The sequence below is a fragment of the Tamandua tetradactyla genome, chromosome 18, assembly GCF_023851605.1.
Source record: "Tamandua tetradactyla isolate mTamTet1 chromosome 18, mTamTet1.pri, whole genome shotgun sequence".
NCBI classification, from domain to species: Eukaryota; Metazoa; Chordata; class Mammalia; order Pilosa; family Myrmecophagidae; genus Tamandua; species Tamandua tetradactyla.
The window spans coordinates 35,871,694-35,878,329 of NC_135344.1; positions in this window are offsets into that span (position 1 = coordinate 35,871,694).

Sequence of the window (6,636 nt, forward strand, 5' to 3'; positions counted from 1 at the left end):
ACAAGAGGAACAGAAGAAAATGTCCCACAAAGTCACATTCAATCATTACCTCTATTTGGGCCCCAAACCCCAATCCAAAAAAAGACTATAGTAAGAGGCCAGCTCAGGTGGCAAAATCTTCTTCATAGGTTAATTGGGAAGACCTCCTGCTTAGTTCCACTTTTGCCAATGCCCAAACCCAAATGCCAGATCTTATTACATTCCTAGGAATAGAGCGATGCCCACCCACCCTGCACTAAACTTTTATGGCACAGCATCTTCCTCTAGAACAAGTGGTCCCATTAGCTTAGTAATTAGACTAGCATTCCTCTTCCTTCATGAAAAGTGAGGAATTTAGGTGTAAACTCCCAAGCACCAAGAACCAAGTGGGCCATACATTACTTTGTGCAACCAGAGTCTCAGAAGGTTTCCACTAAAAGTTGAGATTCAGGGCTGGTAGCAAGAAAGGACCTATTAGTCTCTGCCTTCACTGGTTCTTGATGGTAGGTGCAATGATTGGTAATGTAGAAACTGCTTTTATATTACTTTTCTCTATGTTTCGTTCTCATTCCTTTCTGTATCACAGTGGAAAGACTCATTTCTACGGAGATTTCTGTCACAGCAAATGTGGAATCCAGAAAATGTTTGATTGCTTTTTGCTTTCTTTCAGTACCATATGTGTTTGTTGGCACCACAAAAGTCCCCCAACTCTATGGCCCAGACCTCCAGTGCAAAGAGGGGTTTGGTCTTCTCTGTAACCCTATATTATTTTAATTCTGAATCATACAATTTAGCCTTAAGTGCATGCTGTCCCATCTTGTTCTCTGTTACATGAACGCTAATTTTGTCTCCCCAAGAAAACTATAAGGTACCCTGCAGGCACCATGCTTGCACCCCTATGAACCTCATCCAGTGCCGGGTCAGGTCAACCTTAGCAAAATTGTAAACTAAGTGGTTCTTCTTCTAGGGCCCTTTGTTTTGCTCTTTTGTCCCTTAATGGGGTGTGCCATTTCTTCTCTAAATCCAGGTACCTGGCATCTTCACATTTTTTATACCTTCGCTCCCATCAAAACATAATCCCAGAAAACAATCTGATAAATTAATTTACTTTAAGCTAGAAATTGTTGCCTGAGTTTAAAGTAATGTCCAAAACAGTAAATCTCCAATAATAGAATTTCAAGTATTAACAGGATGGCAGGGAAGAGTCCTTGCTGGACCACTGAACTTCTAAAAGTTTCACTGGATCCTACATCTAACACTTTAGACCAAAACAAAATCCTATCAATCAACTGCTTTCCTGCTTCCCACTTTCTGTGTATAGCACACTTTCATAAAATCAGTGGGCTTTAACAAGAATATCTCACTAGTACCACAATAATACTAGGGGAAAACTAGGGAGGAGGATAAAAGTTAAACGGAGTTTTGCATTTTCACTTTGATGTGGGTGTGTCTGTTATTTTTGTCTTTAGAGCTATGAAAATTGTCCAAAATTGAGAGTGACGATTATTGTACAACTAAATGAGAATACTGTGAGACATTGTTTATTTTGGATAGCATATGTGCTATGTGAATATATCTTAATAAAATCTGCAAATTCTAAATAAATAAATAAACAGAAAGATTAAAATGCTGGAGAAAATATAGAAAGAAAAGTATATCTATTCAGTGTTGGTAGGGTAGCAGAATGGGACAGCCCCTTTGGAGAGTAAGGTAGCATGTCCACAGGAGGCTAGAATATAGGGTCACCATATGATTAGGCAATCCCATTACCAGCAATAAACTCTGAAGATCTGAAAGCAGGGACTCGAATACACATTTACATACTGATACTTATGGCGGCATTATTCATGATACTCATTGGATGGAGGTGTCCAAAAGGTACATCAACTGAGAGGCGGAAGGGTAACTGTAGTGTATACGTATAATGGAATATTGTGCAGCTACAGAAAGGAATTGAAGTCATGAGGTATGCAACAAGGTGAATGAACTCTGAGGACAGCATGTGAACCCAAATAAGCCAGAAACAGAAGGACAAATTGTGTATGGTCTCATTTAGAAAATACTTAGAAGAAAATTAGGGCCTAGACTGTAAGCTCTTACAGCAGTCACATTTATTTCTGAGTTTTAAGTGTTATTTATAAATTCTGAAATGCTGTGTCAATGTGTATAACCTCGTATTTCCCTGGAACTTTGGGCATCTGTGTGACAAGAAAGACTCACAGCTGGAGTTCTGCAACTCTGAGAGTCAGCATTACTCCATACAGCAACTGTTAAAGAAGCAGAAAAAAAGATCAGACTTCAATTAGAGATATGAACGAAGCTGATCTGGTTGGGATTAAAGTAAATCAGAATACGGGGTAAAGGATGGTAGTATCTGTATTTTAAAACTTCACCTTCTGTGTGAGACCAAAGGAAAAGATGCTTATTTTGTCCAAAATTAAAATTTTCTGTAGCACGTAATCTAACAACCTGTCTGGCCAATTCATTTAAGCAACCTAATCACATGAAGCCCAGAATAGAGAATGAGATCTTGTAATTCCATATAGCTTAATGTAATATCCCAATATATTCCAGAATATGTTGGGCAGATAATAAAAAAGTATGTGCAAAGTCCCTTGAGACATGGAGAAAAAAATATGGAACTATTCATTTTCCCTACCTGGTAAATTCCTGATACTCTCTCAAGCATTAGGGACTACCAAGTTAATAGGCCAAGTCTTCTATCTTGAGAACTTGGAAATCATTCCTGTAACAGGAAAGCTAAGCTTATCTATAATTATGCCTAAGAGTCACTTCTAGAGAATCTCTTTTGTTGCTCAGATGTGGTCTCTTCCTCTCTAAACCCAACTTTGCAGATAAACTTGTTACCTTCTCCCCTATGTGGGGCATGACTTTCAGTGTCCCAAGTCTCCCTTGCAACATGGGACATGATCCTCAGGGATGAGTCTGGCCCTGGCATCATGGGATTCACAACACCTTCTTGACCAAAAGGGAAAAAATAAATGGAACAAAATAAGGTTTCAGTGGCTAAGAGGTTTCAACTAGAGACTATTCTGGAGGTTACTCTTATGCAAGCTTCAACTAGATATTGCAAATTGCCATGATATGCCAAGCAGTACTCCTGAAACCCCTAAAGAATACCCAGGATTCTACCTGAGACTCTATGATAGTTTCAATCAGTTTAGTTTTCAGAAACCTGAAACCTCCAGATTGTTCTTATGCCAGATAAGCCCTGAAACCCAGAGGTACCAGTCTTTCCAAGAACATGAACTGTTGTATCCCCCTACCCCATAATGTTGACCCCCCTTCTCAACAGGAAGAAGTTAAAATGATAATTGTCCAAATATTCCTAAACATTGAGACAAGAATCAAATGAGAAGGAGGAATTATAACAGAGAAGATAGGATTTCACAAATGATTATGACCACTGAATCATTATATTGATATTTCTTTTTAGTCTCCAGTGTATTAGAGCAGCTAGAAGGAAATACCTGAGATTGTAGAACTGTAGCCCATACCATACTTTAAAGTTTATTCTATAACTACTTGTTAAAATGTTCTTTGAAATCTATCACTTTTCTGCATATGTTATATACAACAATAAAAAATGTTTTAAAAAATCAGTGCAATATTTATTTTCTCCCTAGACAAGAAAAAAAACTAATGAAAACCAAACCAGCCCCTTCTACAACTACTTTACTGCACTGGTATAGCTCAACTTTCAAATACATTCCTACCATATGATACAATAATGGCAGAATGTTGACAATCCGGCCTTTTCATGATATTAAATACATTTCTTCTGCTGGACTAGGCAGATAAACTCAGAATATGTGTCATCTGAAAAGCTGGGTAGACAAGTACTCCATTTAGAGTTAATAACGTGCTATTAAGACTACATATGTCAAAATATTTCATGCATAATGCAGACACATGATTTATCACATTAGGACAGTCTTGAAATGCCTAGAGAACAAGCTAGATTATGGGTCTAAAATATTTTGGTTTCCGCCATATCCTCACAAGAATGATTATGCAGGTAAGACTCTTCAACTACTGTCTGCTTTCATAATTCCCCTTTTTCAAAGGTTAGGAGAGTGGTCTGATTTAATCTTGGTTATATGCATTGGCTTAAAAACAGACAAACAGGGTAATTGCTCCTGAGAGGTTTTTGTTAAAATGTTCATAGAGTTTAATGTGATAGAAGAAAAGAGTAGCCATCAACCACCAGGTTTATTGATGCCCAGCGGGATTAGAGCCCATCTGTTTCCTTGCATATAGATCTGGGTATGGCTCAGGCCCTACATATATAGATTATATATAGATATATATAGATAGATAGATAGATACCTAGAGGGAAAGTCAAAACCTTTGAGGATGGACCAGGTCAGATGTGCATCCTGTAACTCCCCATTTAGAGCTTCTCTTAAATTGCGATTGGGTCCAAACATTTGTCTTCTTTGACCATGCTTCCGACCTCCTTGTGGAAAATTAAAATCCATGCCTGTGGTTTGTGCTCTCTATTCAGAATTTCCATTGGAGTGTGTTGCTGAGTCCCAATAGTAAGACAGCCCTGCTCCTTGGAGCATCCAAGTCTTCTTGTCCAGGTGGCTGGATGTATGTGATTTTAAGGAACTTGGGGACACTGATGTCCATGAAGCCTAATTGGTAACTTCCAGGAGGTCAAGGAAGAAGTGCAACCTGCTGCAATAGCCCTCTTCCCTGCCTTCCTGCCTCATTTCTAAATAAGTGAATTTCAATAAAGAAGTCATCATCCTCTGCTGAGACCCTTGATGTAGAGGAAAAGAGACCAAGGGTCTGGTACCAGTTTGGCCCAAACCAAATAACCTTGATCAAGTTATCAATAACTACAGCAGTGTTCCTCAAAATATACTCAGAATAACAACTTCATAATAATCTGCTGTGATCTGGGTTCTACCCCAGGCTGTGAATGAGTCAGTCTCTAAAGTAGAGCCACTCATGTTTGAGAACTGTGGTCTGAGGACTCTAGGTTTATTATCTATCAAATGGAAATGATGCAGGACATATCTATTTAATGAGGTTATTGTAAGGATCAAAATGGTATGATGTATGTAAAGTAGTCTGAGGACTAGTTTATTGGTTAAGAACACCATAGCCAACCTTCAAGAAAGATAAAAATATTTTTAACATAATTACACACAGTTGACATTTAAGGGTGTATCTACACAGCAGATAATGTCATGGAGAGCTGCAATAATAATAACAACAACAAAGAAAGATGAATGAAACCAAAAAGTTGGTTTAAGCTGATCCTGAAAAATCTCTGGCAGCTGTACCCCCTAAACTGGCCTTGCTCACTCCTGTTCTCAACATCCCCGGCCAGGAAAAAGAGGGGTAGAAGCCATGATAAAAGCACCTGACAGCAAGGGCACATCCTTGTTCTCCAGCGCCAATTCTAAAGGCTCCACTTGATACGGTGGGGGAAGTGATCCTCCATGAGCAGTCAGTTCCTAGTAATACCAAAATGTACTGATATATACCTCTACCAGCGGGCACTTCTCTGCATTTGGGATGTTGTGGTCAACATCGGACACTAGGTACCTATCCCAAACGCGTGATGGACAACTTTTTCCCCCTCTAGAGTCTACCTAGATTTCAAATCCGCAAGCCGCGGGAGAAACAGGTTTCACGCGAGGCTATCAACTCGCACGTATTTCTGATCCCAACGCTACTCCTTTTTAGCCATCTGAATGCCTGGGTCAGGGTCCGAGCTTTATACTTTCCAAATACTCCGGGCTAGAGAGAAACCCTTCTCCAGGCAAGCTCTGCGCGGCCAAGAACGCCCTGCTGCCGCCCCGCCCAGCCGCCAGGGGAGGGCGAGCCCTGCGTGGATCCGGTGAAAAGCCACAAAACGGAACGCCCACGAAACCCTCCGCTGAGTCACCGATCAAGGACCTGAGTCCCCGCACCTCTGCGGCACACGGGCCGGGAATTCCCGCGCACCGCGGCCAGCTCCTCTGACTGATCCACCGCGAATTAGTAGAGGGGCGAGCGCAGGGAGCCGGGTTATGGCTGGCAAGACCCTGGTCTTCGGTGTACCCAATCGGATCCCGCAGCGCTTGCTGCCTCCAAAGTTAAAGACATTCTCCCCCCTCCCAAGGTTCCGACCCTCACATTAACAAATCACAGACGCTCCGACGCGCTCCCCACGGGGCACCATTACCCTCTGCTGAGAAGAAATCTCGTCTGTCCACTCACCTCCAGGTGGGGTTGCCGCCAGCAAAGGCAACAGGCAACCCTGAGGAGGGGCTGAGGGATGAAGTGAAGGCAAAAGGCCTCCAGCAATGCGAGGAGGCCCAGGGGCAGGGCCGAAGGGGCGCACCTGCTGTCTGGGGGTGTCCCCACCGCCTGCCGGAGGCGGAGCCGCGCCCGCGTCCGCCCGGCGGGCAAGGTTTTGTGTCGCACCTAGCCGGCACTGCGGGCTGAGGTGCAGCGCCGAATCCGTCCCCCAGCGCAAGATAAGTGCCACGAAGGTGGGGCACCAAGGGGACAAGAGGTCCTTTTCTTAACCAAAGCCTCGTCCTTTATGAGTCGCGCTTCGCTTTGGAAACTCCACACCGGAGCCTGGGGACCTACTAGTTCAATCCTATCCAAACCGTCGAGCGCTCAGAACAC